At 28.8% G+C, this 15,255-nt stretch overlaps 1 long non-coding RNA gene across 2 annotated transcripts; it reads right to left on the bottom strand.

The window, feature by feature from the left end:
- Window positions 1-7,049: 7,049 nt before the first annotated feature.
- LOC134709799 (uncharacterized) lies at window positions 7,050-9,091 on the bottom strand. 2 transcript variants are annotated; one of them, XR_010106050.1, is made up of 3 exons: window positions 9,015-9,091; window positions 8,202-8,299; window positions 7,050-7,933 (listed from the first exon to the last, which is right to left on the bottom strand). It is a non-coding gene; the product is annotated as an uncharacterized LOC134709799 (long non-coding RNA). The 2 variants fall into 2 exon arrangements; XR_010106052.1 differs by having other exon boundaries at window positions 8,913-9,056.
- Between the last annotated feature and the right edge of the window lie 6,164 nt (window positions 9,092-15,255).

Genomic DNA, 15,255 nt, shown 5'->3' with positions numbered 1-15,255 from the left:
TGACTGGGCAGAGTTTTATCGGTTTGCTCATAATAGACTAGTTCATCTATATATAGGTGTTTTATACACTCATCAGAGAACTGTCCACATCATACACTCATTTTGTTTGTAAATTCGTTTGGTGACATGATAGGTGATTAGAAATCAATAATAATTGAAGTGGCAATCCTCTTTATCACACACATCTTCAAATAGACTGTCCTTATGTTAATCAAAACGTAAGCTCCACCCAATCAGGTGAATTAACATGTGTGATAAACACCTTGTATTTGCACTAATACAACAACGTAATATATAAGTTTCACTTTGTATCAATTACTTTTGATTAAGTTCGTAATTTGTTTTTCTTCACAAAAATAATCAGTAAGCTCAAATGCAGATATATGTGTGTGAATGCGTTTATGACTGTTTATCTGAAATATTACATCACAAATGTAATGTTTATGAAAAGCATCTTTTTATAGATATTCTTATTTGTGTTTTATTGCACATTTGTCATTAGTTTTGTCTTTTCAAAACCCTCCTAATACATGTAACAGTAAAAAATGTCATTTTTTCGCAATTTTTTATAAATAAGACTGTATAACGTGGCTACTTTTTTTCATCAATATGTTTCCCAACATTTAACCACATTATACTCTGCCGTTATATAAGATAACATAAACATGATAAATGTACAGTGAAATACCTTGATCTTGGTGTTAAGCTTTTTTTCTTACAGTCATTCGACTATCCCTGTCTGGAAAAGTTGCAGCAACCTTTGCGTCAAATTTAATGAGAGTATTCCTTAAGCATTAAAATTATTGTGAAATTAATTATTACAAATCGTCAACCATTGTATATTAATGAAGTAAGTAATCAAAATACAATAGAAACCCGTATATACTAAATTTGTTTCAGATCAATAATTGTTTTACAAAAATAATCAATATCCATAAATGCAGATACATGTATCTATTAATAGCATTGCCTATCTATTTTTTTTTTGCATAATTTGTCACCAGCTCTGATGTGTTGAAGACTTCCCATGCAATTAAAAAACGTCATATTATTTGTAATTACTCATAAAATAAGCTTTTGTAAATATAACAGAATTTGATGAGACTGTCACCAAAGTCAGAGGGTTACCGCTATGAAACCAGGTTTAATTCACCATTTTCTAAATTTGAAAATGCCTGTACCAAGTCAGGAATATGAGTTCTTGTCCATTCGTTTTTTATGCGTTTTGGTATTATGTTTTGCCATGTGATTATGGACTTTCCAAATTGATTTTCCTCAAAGTTAAGTATTTTTTTGTTATTTTACTTTTAACGTTTAGTAAATATTTTTCACAAACCTGAACTACATACAAGATCGCCGTTATAATAGGAAGACTAAATGTGCAGTTGGTTGTCTTGATAGCGGTGTTTTGCATGTTTATTAACAGTTATTTGAATACCTGTTTACAAAAATTTGTCCAAGATGTATGCTTCTGATTTGAAGAAACTATTCCAAGAAATCAAAAAGTATCCTAAAAATAGAAAAAAAATTGTCAATATTTGTATATTTATGTAGTAAGTTATAATTGTACAAAAGAAACAGTGTACACTAAAAACAATAAAGTTCCTTTTTTATTTGGGGGGGGGGATTATCAGTTAACTTTGGTACAGATATATGTGTTCGAATGTTTTTACGACTATTTGCCTGAACTCTTAAATTACCAATGTTATTCCTATTGAAAGCATTTTTTTATATAACAGTTCATATTTGTGGTTCATTGCACACTATGTCACTAGCTTCGTACTTCAAAAAACTCTTCTTACAATTCTAGCAAATCGTCATTCTGTTTTCAATTTATTATAAATAAGTCTGTCTTACGTAGCTACGTGGTTTGGTCAAACTGTTTATCAAAATTAAACCACATGACACTGTGCCGTTATATGAAATAACATAGTGTACAGTTATATATCTTGATCTTCATGTTTTGCTTTTTTCTAACAGTAAGTCTAGTTTCTATCCCCAAGTTAAGAAATTGCAGTTAAATTAAGTTCATAAAAAAAAAATTTGTACAAAAATATTCAGATGCAGATATATGTTATTGAATGCGTTTACGACTAATTGTCTGTAAAATGACGTTTCCAACACAATGTTCATTAAAAGCATCTTTTCATAAGAGTGCCTATTTGTGTTTTATTGCACATTTGTCATAAGCTTTGTCTTTTTCACAATTAATCCGTCAGCTCAAATGTAGGCATCTATCTTCGAATGCGTGTACGAGTAATTGTCTGAAAAACGACGTCACCAATGTTATGTTTATTATAAACATCTTTTTTATAGCAATGCTTATTTGTGTTTTATTGCACAATTACAACTGGCTTTTTCTTTTTTAAAACTCTCCAAACAATAGAAAAACGTCATTTTGTTAGTTATTTCTTATGAATAATACTGTTTTACGTGGCTACATTTTTGGGTTAATATGTTTATCAAAATTAAACCATATAACAGTGTGCCGTTATATAAGATAACATAAATGTCCAGTTAAATATCTTGATCTTGATGTTATGCTGTTTTTCTAACAGTCAGTCGAATAATTATGTCTGAAAATTCGCCAAAATTTTTGCGTCTTATCTTTTAAGAGTATTCTTCATTTTTTGAAATTCTAGTGAAATTAATAATTACAAATCGTAAATAATTATATATTAATGAAATAAGTTATCAATGTTTAATAGAAAACAGTGTATTCTAAATTTGTTTGAGATCAATCACATGTTTACAAAAATAATCAATATCCGCGAATGCAGATACATGTGTTCGAATGTGTTTACGACTAATTGTCTAAAATATTACGTTGCCAATTGTATGTTCCTTTAAAGCATCTATTGATAGCAGTGCCTATATTTTTTTTGGCATAATTTGTCACCAGCTTTGATGTTTTGAAAACTTCCCATGCAATTGAAAAACGTTATTTTTTCGCATTTTCTTAAAAATAAGACTGTCTTACGTGGCTTAATGTCTGGGTCAATATGCTTATCAAAATTAAACCACATTACACTGGGCCGTTATGTTTGATGACATAAAAGTACAGTTAGATATCTTGATCTTGATGTAATGCTGTTTTTCTAAGTAAGTTGCAAATTCATGTCTCAGAAGTCGCCGAAATTTTTGCTATTAATGTTATTAGATTTTTTGACAAGTTTCAAATTCTAGTAAAATTAATAGTAGCAAATAGTCAATGATTGTATATTAAAGAAATATTACACAGTGATCACTAAATGTGTTAAACTTCATAAAGTCTTTGTTTACAAAAATAATCAGTTAGCTCAAATGTAGACATCTGTGTTCGAATGCGTGTACGAGTAGTTTTCTGAAGTACGACGTTACCAATGTTATGTTGATTATAAACATTTTTTTATAGAAATGCTTATTTGTGTTTTATTGCACAATTGTCACTAGGGTTTTCCTTTTTAAAACTCTCCAAACAATAGAAAAACGTCATTTTATTCGTTATTTCTTATGAATAATACTGTTTTACTTGGCTACTTTTTTAGGTCCATATGTTTATCAAAATTAAACCATATAACAGTGTGCCGTTATATAAGATAACATAAATGTCCAGTTAAATATCTTGATCTTGATGTTATGCTGTTTTTCTAACAGTCAGTCGAATATTTATGTCTGAAAATTCGCCGAAATTTTTGCGTCTTATCTTTTAAGAGTATTCTTAATTTTTTGAAATTCTAGTGAAATTAATAATTACAAATCGTAAATAATTGTATATAAATGAAGTAAGTTATCAATGTTTAATAGAAAACAGTGTATTCTAAATTTGTTCGAGATCAATCACATGTTTACAAAAATAATCAATATCCGCGAATGCAGATACATGTGTTCGAATGTGTTTACGACTAATTGTCTAAAATATTACGTTGCCAATTGTATGTTCCTTTAAAGCATCTATTGATAGCAGTGCCTATATTTTTTTTGGCATAATTTGTCACCAGCTTTGATGTTTTGAAAACTTCCCATGCAATTGAAAAACGTTATTTTTTCGCATTTTCTTAAAAATAAGACTGTCTTACGTGGTTTAATGTCTGGGTCAATATGTTTATCAAAATTAAACCACATTACACTGGGCCGTTATGTATGATTACATAAAAGTACAGTTAGATATCTTGATCTTGATGGAATGCTGTTTTTCTAACAGTCAGTTGAATATTCATGTCTGAAAAGTTGCCGAAATTTTTGATGTTAATGTTATTAGATTTTTTGACAAGTTTTCAAATTCTAGTAAAATTAATAGTAGCAAATAGTCAATGATTGTATATTAAAGAAATATTACACAGTGATCACTAAATTTGTTAAAGTTCATAAAGTCTTTTTTTTACAAAAATAATCAGTTAGCTCAAATGTAGACATCTGTGTTCGAATGCGTGCACGAGTAGTTTTCTGAAATGCAACGTTACCAATGTTATGTTTATTATAAACATCTTTTTATAGAAATGCTTATTTGTGTTTTATTGCACAATTGTCACTAAGTTTTTCTTTTTTAAAACTCTCTAAACAATAGAAAAACGTCATTTTATTCGTAATTTCTTATAAATAATACTGTCTAACGTGGCTACTGGGTTAGGTTAATATGTTTATCAACATTAAACCATATAACAGTGTGCCATTATATAAGATAACATAAATGTACAGTTAAATATCTTGATCTTGATGTAATGCTGTTTTTCTAACAGTCAGTCGAATATTCATGTCTGAAAAGTCGCCGAAATTTTTGCGTCTTGTCTTTTGAGAGTGTTCTTCAAGTTTTGAAATTCTCATGGAATTAATAGTAACAAATAGTAAATAATTGTTTATTGATGAAGTAAGTTATCAATGTACAATAGAAAACAGTGTATACTAAAATTTTTTGAAATCAATCATATTTTTACCAATTTGATAGTAATCAATATCCACGAATGCAGATACATGTGTTCGAATGCCTTTGCGACTACTTGTCTAAAATATTACGTTACCAATTGTATGATCATTTAAAGCATCTATTGTTAGAGTGCCTATCTTTTTTTTGGCATAATTTGTCACCAGCTTTGATTAGTTGAAAACTTTCCATGTAATTGAAAAACGACATTTTATTTGCAATTAATTATTTTTAGGAAATATTATTTACAAAACTAAACTACATACAAGTGCGCCGTTATCAAAGGAAGAATAATTGTCCAGTTAAGTGTTTTATCGTGGTGTTTTGCATGTTTAATAACAGTTATTTGAATATACCTGTTTACAAAAGTTCATCCAAAAGATATGCTTCCGATTTGAAGATACTATTCTACACAATCGGATAATCTCCTGAAAATATAAATAAAAAATAGTCATTACTTGAATATTTATGCAGTAACTAATAATTGTACAAATTAAACAGTGTACATAGCAAAAATTAAGTTCATTTTTTTACGGCAATAATGAGTTACCCTTGGTGCAGATGTATATGTTCAAATGTTTTCACGACTGATTGTCTGAATTGTTAATTTACCCTTGTTATTTGTTTTGAACGCATCTTCTTATATAAAAGAGCTTATTTGTGTTAGTTTGCACACTATGTCACTAGCTTTGTCTTTTAAAAAACTTGTCTATAACTAGAAAACGCCATTTTATTTGCAATTTATTATAAATAAGACTGTCTTACGTAGCTACTTCTTGAGGTCAAAATGTCTATAAAATAAACCACATAACAAGGTGCCGTGATATAAAATAACATTAATGTACAGTTTAATATCTTAATCTTCATGTTTTGCTTTTTTATAGCAGTTAGCAGAATATTCCTGTCTAAAAAAAAGTCGCCAACATGTTTGCTGTAAATGTAATGAAATTATTTGACAAATTTGTAAAAGTTGATAAAGTCTTTTTTTTACAAAAAATAATCAGTAAGCTCAAATGTAGATATATGAGTTCGAATGCGTGTTTGACTTAATGTCTGAAATATTATGTTACCAATGTAATGTTCATTTAAAGCATCTTTTATAAACGTGCTTATTTGTGTATTTTTGCACACTATGTTACTAGCTTTGTCTTTTTTTTTTGCAATTTCCTCTTAAATAATACTGTCTTACGTGGCTTTTTGTCGTGGTCAATATGTTTATAAAATTAAACCACATAACACTCTGCCGTTAAATAAGTTAACATAACTGTACAGTAAAATATCTTGATCTTGTTTTTTTGTTTTTTCAGAATTTCATATTTTATCAAAATACCTAGGCCCCCATTGTATATATAATTAACTGATAGTTGTCATCAAATAGGGTAAAAGTTAATCCTTAATATCGACTGTAGTGTTATAACCTAACTGGGACTCCGTTAATAGTACAACATCATAACTTCTTATTTATTAAAGAAAAAAGTGGATCTGTTATTTTATCATATTACTTTGAAATAAACCCACCTATGTTCTAGACACAAATTTCATATTGTGGAAAAAAACCTTCTCTTTTGACCGATCAGAATGGTTATTTCAGTAAATCTTTTAAAAATCATTCTGACCACCTAATTTGTTAGTTGTACAATAATCCAATATCATGATTGATAGGGTATTAGGCCTGATTATCCACAATGTCACTAATATATCACTATTCAACATGCCTCAGACACTTTATTTCACAAAGTCACCAATGGATTTCTATGCAATATGCATCATGAAATATCACACAAAATGTATAAACACGTTAACACATATATACAACATGTATTAACAATATCCACCAATTTATAAAATCACCTTGGGAAGTTCAATTATCCACAATTACACAATGACACAGTGATGCGTGTACAATGCTTCCATGCACAATGAATTTATATGAACACAGCTAAACGCACACACTATCCCTTCGTTTGATATGTTTCAGCTATTGATTTTGCCACTGTATTAGGATTACGTCAAAAGAGTAGGTTTCAGCTTCCCAATAGTGAAGCATTGGGAAGCTGAAATCATCACTTCGTAATTTTAACGGACGCCATCACGAGTATGTTTACCATCATGAAATATTTGTTATATTAATGATATCGGATATGTTCCTAACATGTATGTCGTAACTACAATCCCGTTCTCTTTTCGAGAATGTGACCTTTCGAATTAGAGTTTTTACCTGTAATGTCTGTTTGTTAAGTTGTTGTTGTCCATTCGTTTGATGTGGGTTTTTTTTGTCATTTAATTAGGGACTTTCCGTTTTGAATTTTCCTCGGAGCTCAGTAGTTTTGTGATTTTACTTTACACTGTTTATCACTTTGAATCTGAACCAAATGAATATATTCCAAACTGGTAAAATTAAACACAGTTGACTTTCACTTATAAACTTCCACAATATAACGACTTGCAACACCAGCAAGTATACATCGTATATTCTGACTAATACACATCGATGAAGTATTCATATTTCCCAATAGTACAACTTGCAACACCAGGAAGTATACACCTTGCTATATCACTAATATACTGCCGCAATAGCAAAACTTGCAATGGCAGCAAGTACTGCTTGATTTCTTTTACTTGACTGGGCAGAGTTTTATCGGTTTGCTCATAATAGACTAGTTCATCTATATATAGGTGTTTTATACACTCATCAGTGAACTGTCCACATCATACACTCATTTTGTTTGTAAATTCGTTTGGTGACATGATAGGTGATTAGAAATCAATAATAATTGAAGTGGCAATCCTCTTTATCACACACATCTTCAAATAGACTGTCCTTATGTTAATCAAAACGTAAGCTCCACCCAATCAGGTGAATTAACATTTGTGATAAACACCTTGTATTCTCACTAATACAACAACGTAATATATAAGTTTCACTTTGTATCAATTACTTTTGATTAAGTTCGTAATTTGTTTTTCTTCACAAAAATAATCAGTAAGCTCAAATGCAGATATATGTGTGTGAATGCGTTTACGACTGTTTATCTGAAATATTACATCACAAATGTAATGTTTATCAAAAGCATCTTTTTATAGATAATCTTATTTGTGTTTTTTATTGCACATTTGTCATTAGTTTTGTCTTTTCAAAACCCTCCTAATACATGTAACAGTAAAAAATGTCATTTTTTCGCAATTTTTTATAAATAAGACTGTATAACGTGGCTACTTTTTTTCATCAATATGTTTCCCAACATTTAACCACATTATACTCTGCCGTTATATAAGATAACATAAATGTACAGTGAAATACCTTGATCTTGGTGTTAAGCTTTCTTTCTTACAGTCATTCGACTATCCCTGTCTGGAAAAGTTGCCGCAACTTTTGCGTCAAATCTAATGAGAGTATTCCTTAAGTATTAAAATTCTTGTAAAATTAATTATTACAAATCGTCAACAATTGTATATTAATGAAGCAAGTTCTCAAAATACAGTAGAAACCCGTATATACTAAATTTGTTTCAGATCAATAACTGTTTTACAAAAAAAATCAATATCCACGAATGCAGATACATGTGTTCGGATGCGTTAACGACTAATTGTCTGAAATTTTACGTTACCAATTGTATGTTCATTTAAAGTATCTATTAATAGCATTGCCTATCTATTTTTTTGGCATAATTTGTCACCAGCTCTGATGTGTTGAAGACTTCTCATGCAATTGAAAAACGTCATATTATTTGTAATTACTCATAAAATAAGCTTTTGTAAATATAACAGAATTTGATGAGACTGTCACCAAAGTCAGAGGGTTACCGCTATGAAACCAGGTTTAATTCACCATTTTCTAAATTTGAAAATGCCTGTACCAAGTCAGGAATATGAGTTCTTGTCCATTCGTTTTTGATGCGTTTTGGTATTATGTTTTGCCATGTGATTATGGACTTTCCAAATTGATTTTCCTCAAAGTTAAGTATTTTTTTGTTTTTTTACTTTTAACCCTTAGTAAATATTATTCACAAACCTGAACTACATACAAGATCGCCGTTATAATAGGAAGACTAAATGTGCAGTTGGTTGTTTTGATAGCGGTGTTTTGCATGTTTATTAACAGTTATTTGAATACCTGTTTACAAAAATTTGTCCAAGATGTATGCTTCTGATTTGAAGAAACTATTCCAAGAAATCAAAAAGTATCCTAAAAATAGAAAAAAAAATTGTCAATATTTGTATAATTATGTAGTAAGTTATAATTGTACAAAAGAAACAGTGTACACTAATAACAATAAAGTTCTTTTTTTATTTAAGGGGGGGATTATCAGTTACCTTGGGTGCAGATATATGTGTTCGAATGTTTTTACGACTATTTGCCTGAACTCTTAAATTACCAATGTTATTCCTATTAAAAGCATTTTTTTTATTTAACAGTTCATATTTGTGGTTCATTGCACACTATGTCACTAGCTTCGTACTTCAAAAAACTCTTCTTACAATTCTAGCAAATCGTCATTCTGTTTTCAATTTATTATAAATAAGTCTGTCTTACGTAGCTACGTGGTTTGGTCAAACTGTTTATCAAAATTAAACCACATGACACTGTGCCGTTATATGAAATAACATAGTGTACAGTTATATATCTTGATCTTCATGTTTTGCTTTTTTCTAACAGTAAGTCGAGTTTCTATCCCCAAGTTAAGAAATTGCAGTTAAATTAAGTTCATAAAAAAAATATTTGTACAAAAATATTCAGATGCAGATATATGTTATTGAATGCGTTTACGACTAATTGTCTGTAAAATGACGTTTCCAACACAATGTTCATTAAAAGCATCTTTTCATAAGAGTGCCTATTTGTGTTTTATTGCACATTTGTCATAAGCTTTGTCTTTTTCAAAATTAATCCGTCAGCTCAAATGTAGGCATCTATCTTCGAATGCGTGTACGAGTAATTGTCTGAAAAACGACGTCACCAATGTTATGTTTATTATAAACATCTTTTTTATAGCAATGCTTATTTGTGTTTTATTGCACAATTACAACTGGCTTTTTCTTTTTTAAAACTCTCCAAACAATAGAAAAACGTCATTTTTTTCGTAATTTCTTATAAATGATATTGTTTTAGTTGGCTACTTTTTTAGGTTCATATGTTTATCAAAATTAAACCATATAACAGTGTGCCGTTATATAAGTTAACATAAATGTCCAGTTAAATATCTTGATCTTGATGTTATGCTGTTTTTCTAACAGTCAGTCGAATATTCATGTCTGAAAAGTCGCCAAAATTTTTGCGTCTTATCTTTTAAGAGTATTCTTCATTTTTTGAAATTCTAGTGAAATTAATAATTACAAATCGTAAATAATTGTATATTAATGAAGTAAGTTATCAATGTTTAAAAGAAATCAGTGTATACTAAATTTGTTTGAGATCAATCACATGTTTAAAAAAATAATCAATATCCGCGAATGCAGATACATGTGTTCGAATGTGTTTACGACTAATTGTCTAATATATTACGTTACCAATTGTATGTTCCTTTAAGGCATCTATTGATAGCAGTGCCTATATTTATTTTGGCATAATTTGTCACCAGCTTTGATGCGTTGAAAACTTCCCATGCAATTGAAAAACGTTATTTTGTCGCATTTTCTTAAAAATAAGACTGTCTTACGTGGCTTAATGTCTGGGTGAATATACTTATCAAAATTAAACCACATTACACTGGGCCGTTATGTTTGATGACATAAAAGTACAGTTAGATATCTTGGTCTTGATGTAATGCTGTTTTTCTAACAGTCAGTTGCAAATTCATGACTCAAACGTCGCTAAAAATTTTTGCTATTAATGTTATTAGATTTTTTGACAAGTTTTCAAATTCTAGTAAAATTAATAGTAGCAAATAGTCAATGATTGTATATTAAAGAAATATTACACAGTGATCACTAAATGTGTTAAAGTTTATAAAGTCTTTTTTTTACAAAATAATCAGTTAGCTCAAATGTAGACATCTGTGTTCGAATGCGTGTACGAGTAGTTTTCTGAAAACCAACGCAACCAATGTTATGTTTATTATAAACATCTTTTTATAGAAATGCTTATTTGTGTTTTATTGCACAATTGTCACTAAGTTTTTCTTTTTTCAAACTCTCTAAACAATAGAAAAACGTCATTGTATTCGTTATTTCTTATGAATAATACTGTTTTGCGTGGCTACATTTTTGGGTTAATACGTTTATCAAAATTAAACCATATTACAGTGTGCTTTTATATAAGATAACATAAATGTCCAGTTAAATATCTTGATCTTGATGTAATGCTGTTTTTCTAACAGTCAGTTGAATATTCATGTCTGAAAATTCGCCAAAATGTTTGATGTTAATGTTATTAGATTTTTTGACAAATTGTCAAATTCTAGTAAGAGTAATAGTAGCAAATAGTCAATAATTGTATATTATAAGAAATTTTACAGTGATCATTAAATTTGTTAAAGTTCACAAAAGTCTTTTTTTACAAAAAAAAAATCAGTCAGCTCAAATTTAGACATCTGTGTTCGAATGCGTGTACGAGTAAATATCTGAAATACGACGTTGCCAATGTAATATTTATTATAAACATCTTTTTATAGAAATGCTCATTCGTGTTTTATTGCACAATTGTCACTAGCTTTTTCTTATTTAAAACTCTCCAAACAATAGAAAAACGTCATTTTATTCGTAATTTCTTATAAATAATACTGTTTTACGTGGCTACTGGTTTAGGTTAATATGTTTATCAACATTAAACCATATAACAGTGTGTCGTTATATAAAATAACATAAATGTACAGTTAAATATCTTGATCTTGATGTAATGCTGTTTTTCTAACAGTCAGTCGAATATTCATGTCTGAAAAGTCGCCGCAATTTTTGATGTTAATATTATTAGATTTTTTGACAACTTGTCAAATTCTAGTCAGAGTAATAGTAGCAAAGAGTCAATGATTGTATATTAAAGAAATATTACACAGTGATCACTAAATGTGTTAAAGTTCATAAAGTCTTTTTTTTACAAAAATAATCAGTTAGCTCAAATGTAGACATCTGTGTTCGAATGCGTGTACGAGTAGTTTTCTGAAATACGACGTTACCAATGTTATGTTTATTATAAACATTTTTTTATAGAAATGCTTATTTGTGTTTTATTGCACAATTGTCACTAGGGTTTTCTTTTTTAAAACTCTCCAAACAATAGAAAAACGTCATTGTATTCGTTATTTCTTATAAATAATACTGTCTTACTTGGCTACTTTTTTAGGTTCATATTATTATCAAAATTAAACCATATAACAGTGTGCCGTTATATAAGATAACATAAATGTCCAGTTAAATATCTTGATCTTGATGTTATGCTGTTTTTCTAACAGTCAGTCGAATATTCATGTCTGGAAATTCGCCGAAATTTTTCTGTCTTATCTTTTAAGAGTATTTTTCATTTTTTGAAATTCTAGTGAAATTAATAATTACAAATCGTAAATAATTGTATATTAATGAAGTAAGTTATCAATGTTTAATAGAAAACAGTGTATACTAAATTTGTTTGAGATCAATCACATGTTTACAAAAATAATCAATATCCGCGAATGCAGATACATGTGTTCGAATGTGTTTACGACTACATATGTAATTGTCTAAAATATTACGTTGCCAATTGTATGTACCTTTAAAGCATCTATTGATAGCAGTGCCTATATTTTTTTTTGGCATAATTTGTCACCAGCTTTGATGTGTTGAAAACTTCCCATGCAATTGAAAAACGTTATTTTTCGCATTTTCTTAAAAATAAGACTGTCTTACGTGGCTTAATGTCTGGGTCAATATGTTTATCAAAATTAAACCACATTACACTGGGCCGTTATGTTTGATGACATAAAAGTACAGTTAGATATCTTGATCTTGATGTAATGCTGTTTTTCTAACAGTCAGTTGCAAATTCATGTCTCAAAAGTCGCCGTGTTAAATTTTTTGACAAGTTTTCAAATTCTAGTAAAATTAATAGTAGCAAATAGTCAATGATTGTATATTAAAGAATTATTACACAGTGATCACTAAATGTGTTAAAGTTCATAAAGTCTTTTTTTACAAAAATGATCAGTTAGCTCAAATGTAGACATCTGTGTTCGAATGCGTGTACGAGTAGTTTTCTGAAATACGACGTTACCAATGTTATGTTTATTATAAACATTTTTTTATAGAAATGCTTATTTGTGTTTTATTGCACAATTGTCACTAGGGTTTTCTTTTTCAAAACTCTGCAAACAATAGAAAAACGTCATTTTATTCGTTATTTCTTATGAATAATACTGTTTTACTTGGCTACTTTTTCAGGTTCATGTGTTTATCAAAATTAAACCATATTACAGTGTGCCGTTATATAAGATAACATAAATGTCCAGTTAAATATCTTGATCTTAATGTTATGCTGTTTTTCTAACAGTCAGTCGAATAATTATGTCTGAAAATTCGCCGAAATTTTTGCGTCTTATCTTTGAAGAGTATTCTTCATTTTTTGAAATTCTAGTGAAATTAATAATTACAAATCGTAAATAATTATATATTAATGAAGTAAGTTATCAATGTTTAATAGAAAACAGTGTATACTAAATTTGTTTGAGATCAATCACATGTTTACAAAAATAATCAATATTCGCGAATGCAGATACATGTGTTCGAATGTGTTTACGACTACATATGTAATTGTCTAAAATATTACGTTGCCAATTGTATGTTCCTTTAAAGCATCTATTGATAGCAGTGCCTATATTTTCTTTTGGCATAATTTGTCACCAGCTTTGATATGTTGAAAACTTCCCATGCAATTGAAAAACGTTAATTTTCGCATTTTCTTAAAAATAAGACTGTCTTACGTGGCATAATGTCTGGGTCAATATGTTTATCAAAATTAAACCACATTACACTGGGCCGTTATGTATGATGACATAAAAGTACAGTTAGATATCTTGATCTTGATGTAATGCTGTTTTTCTAACAGTCAGTTGAATATTCATGTCTGAAAAGTCGCCGAAATTCTTGATGTTAATATTATTAGATTTTTTGACAAGTTGTCAAATTCTAGTCAGAGTAATAGTAGCAAATAGTCAATATTTGTATATTAAAGAAATATTACACAATGATCACGAAATTTGTTGAAGTTCATAAAGTCTTTTTATTATAAAAAAAAAACCAGCTAGCTCAAATGTAGAGATCTGTGTTCGAATGCGTGTACGAGTAGTTTTCTGAAATACGACGTTACCAATGTTATGTTTATTATAAACATTTTTTTATAGAAATGCTTATTTGTGTTTTATTGCACAATTGTCACTAGGTTTTTCTTTTCTAAAACTCTCCAAACAATAGAAAAACGTAATTTTATTCGTTATTTCTTATGAATAATACTGTTTTACTTGGCTATTTTTTTAGGTTCATATGTTTATCAAAATTAAACCATATAACAGTGTGCCGTTATATAAGATAACATAAATGTCCAGTTAAATATCTTGATCTTGATGTTATGCTGTTTTTGTAACAGTCAGTCGAATATTCATGTCTGAAAAGTCGCCGAAATTTTTGCGTCTTATCTTTTTAGAGTATTCTTCATTTTTTGAAATTCTAGTGAAATTAATAATTACAAATCGTAAATAATTGTATATTAATGAAGTAAGTTATCAATGTTTAATAGAAAACAGTGTATACTAAATTTGTTTGAGATCAATCACATGTTTACAAAAATAATCAATATCCGCGAATGCAGATATATGTGTGTGAATGCGTTTATGACTGTTTATCTGAAATATTACATCACAAATGTAATGTTTATCAAAAGCATCTTTTTATAGATATTCTTAGTTGTGTTTTATTGCACATTTGTCATTAGTTTTGTCTTTTCAAAACCCTCCTAATACATGTAACAGTAAAAAATGTCATTTTTTCGCAATTTTTTATAAATAAGACTGTATAACGTGGCTACTTTTTTTCATCAATATGTTTCCCAACATTTAACCACATTATACTCTGCCGTTATATTAGATAACATAAACATGATAAATGTACAGTGAAATACCTTGATCTTGGTGTTAAGCTTTCTTTCTTACAGTCATTCGACTATCCCTGTCTGGAAAAGTTGCAGCAACTTTTGCGTCAAATTTAATGAGAGTATTCCTTAAGCATTAAAATTATTGTGAAATTAATTATTACAAATCGTCAACAATTGTATATTAATGAAGTAAGTAATCAAAATACAATAGAAACCCGTATATACTAAATTTGTTTCAGATCAATAATTGTTTTACAAAAATAATCAATATCCATAAATGCAGATACATGTATCTATTAAT

Source organism: Mytilus trossulus, chromosome 1, assembly GCF_036588685.1.
Source record: "Mytilus trossulus isolate FHL-02 chromosome 1, PNRI_Mtr1.1.1.hap1, whole genome shotgun sequence".
In the NCBI taxonomy this organism is placed as follows: Eukaryota; Metazoa; Mollusca; class Bivalvia; order Mytilida; family Mytilidae; genus Mytilus; species Mytilus trossulus.
This window is presented reverse-complemented; position numbering and strand designations above follow the sequence as displayed.